Here is a 2,892-nt window from a genome sequence, read left to right as displayed (position 1 = left end):
GGGGCAGACATCCCATAATAACCCCACACACGTTCACCCCTCCCCCACTCTGCATAGTTACCTTGCAATGTACAGACCATAATAATCCACCCCCCTCCTCCCTCACATGCAGTCTCTTCCCCATTCCTCCATTCCCCCTCTAGCAACCGACGTTACTATGGAAACACTCACCCCCCCCACACTCCTACCCAACATCCCATAATAATAATGAGCACAGTCACTGACATCCCACAATAAGCATAACTCCAAAAAGAGAGGGATGAAAAAAATACGTCACATGGCAACTGTGCACCACATGCACACTGCATTTAACTTCAGTCTCACAATCTACATGTATGTTGAGACACTACTGTACAGCCTAAGAGTATATTTCATCATGGACTGACACAAAACATTGCACACGCATATTATATATAGAAGCCTTATGAACACTTATAAACCATACATTCCTCGTGGAGGTTCACCACAGGGCACACTCAGGTAAACACTACTATGAACTTGGGCAGGCCCATTTGAAAACCATTGATTTGAGTCCAATGATTTGCTCCATCCTCCATGATTTGTCTACACACAACCAAACGACCATGACTCAAATAAAACATGTTGTTTCCAGTCAAAGCAGACACAAAGACAAAACAGAAGTACCATTAACTCAGGGAGACCATGGTTATAGGTTCAAAAGTCACCATGCATCATAGACACAGACTAATGAGGCCTTATTCAAAGCCATGTCTCATTTAGGCCTCTGTATCATCCTAGTGACTAGTCAGATTTAGCTTATACAGCATAACCAACAGCTGAGACCCAGGGTCTGCAAAGGAGACCTTGTGATAGGCCAATACTGTATTGCACTCAATGGTGAGAAAATGGTTTGAATCCTAACATGATTCCGATATGCTATACTGGATTTTAGAGTGCAAAAGTACTGCATATGAAGCTAAGCCAAAGCATTGATAATGTACAATGTGGACATTAAATGTAGGCTTACGCAATTATTTCATAAGTGATGCAATCTGCATTTTTCAGTACTGCCAAAAAAGGCACAATGTATCTACCAGTTAGGGATCATTTGTGTTGTACTGTGGCAAATGCAGTGTTTGTGTGAAACCCCACATTTAGCACAGTGAAATGATAGACCCTTACAGAAATCCATCCAGAAATGTATTATGAATTAAAGGGGTTATGGTTTTATTAATGACTGATATAGTCAGGGTTCAAGCCATTCTAATCTTGCTGATGTGGTGGCACACTGGTATTTCACCTAATAGATTTGCAATTTTATCAAGATTGGATTTGTTTTCAAATTATTTGTGGGTCTGTGTAATCTGAGGGAAATGTGTGTCTCTGATATGGTCATACAGTTGGCAAAAGGTTAGGAGGTGCAGCTCTGTTTCCACCTAATTTTGTGGGCAGTGGGCACATAGCCTGTCTTCTCTTGACAGCCAGGTCTGCCAATGGCTGCCTCTCTCAATAGCAAGGCTTAGCTCACTGAGTCTGTATATAGTCAAGGATTTTCTTAATTTGGGGTCAGTCACAGTGGTCAGGTATTCTGCTGCGGTGTACTCTCTGTTTAGGGCCAAATAACATTACAGTTTGCTCTGTTTTTTTGTTGATTATTTACAATGTGTCAAGTAATTATCTTTTTGTTTTGTCATAATTTGGTTGCTGTCCTGGTGCTTTGTGGGGTCTGTTTGTGTTTGTGAGTAGAGTCCCCGTACCAGCTGGCAGAGGGGACTCTTCTCCAGGTTCATCTCCCTGTAGGTGAGGGCTTTGTTAAGGAAGGTTTGAAAATCACTTATTTTTAGGTGGTTGTAGAATTTAATTGCTCTGGATTTTGATCTCTCTCTCTCTCGTCTCCTCCCTTTGTCCCACTCACACTAGCCTCTTCCTGGTTTCTCTCTCTCTCCTCTCTCCCCTCTCTCTCTCTCTCTCTCCTCTCCTCCCTTTGTCCCTCCCTTTGTCCCACTCACACACTAGCCTCTTCCTGGTTTTTCTCTCTCTCTCAAGGTGAGGTAGAGTGCTGGCACAAAGAGCAGCGGAAATGAAGCACATGCACACTCCTAAATTCTCTCTCTCTTCTCGCTCCCTCTATTTCCTCCCCTCCCCCCCACCTCTTATTCACTGTGGACACAGTGTTCATGTGTGCATTTGGAGCGGGAAGGGGGGTTGTGTAACATCCCATAATCACCAATCAGAAGGATATGTGGTGGTTGTCATGGATACCCGCACGCAGCCTGCCCCTCCCCCACACCAGCGGACGCACCACTAAACATCCCATAATGTAATTTCTGAGTGAAAAGAAAGTACAGACCATAATATTCCTTCTTGTCCTGGTTGTCGCTATGGAGATAAACACTCGCGAGGGGGTGGGGGTTACAGGCGGGGTCAGATTACCATGTAAGCCAAAATGCAGACCATAATACTCCTTCACCCCCCCACCCACACCAGTCCCCCCCTCCCTCCACACCCCCACACCCTCTCCATTCCAGACATCCTTTAATGTTTCACTGTTACTAGGCAAAGGAGTGCATATGGACATGATCATGCACACCCACTGATATAAGCAGAAAGCTCACCGACAGAGAGATAAGAAAGCAACTACTTGACGGACAGTCGGACAGGTAGACACACGTGATGGTGTGTATATAGAAGGTATTGACTTGATAACCAGACAATGCACATACTGCACTGTGAAAAGAGTACAATGTGCCATATTTCTGTCATGGACAAAAATAGGTATAGCCTACCTATTTGCATAGCCAATATGATCATTCATTACCACCATCCTGAGCAGTAGGTGTCTTCAAAAATAGGATGCATGTAATTCATCTGAATGAATCTATGGGAGAGTGCAGGAGACAAGACAATAAGCTGAGACAGATAGCCAAGGAA

The sequence above is a fragment of the Oncorhynchus clarkii genome, chromosome 32 (genome assembly GCF_045791955.1).
Source record: "Oncorhynchus clarkii lewisi isolate Uvic-CL-2024 chromosome 32, UVic_Ocla_1.0, whole genome shotgun sequence".
Taxonomy (NCBI): domain Eukaryota; kingdom Metazoa; phylum Chordata; class Actinopteri; order Salmoniformes; family Salmonidae; genus Oncorhynchus; species Oncorhynchus clarkii.
This window is presented reverse-complemented; position numbering follows the sequence as displayed.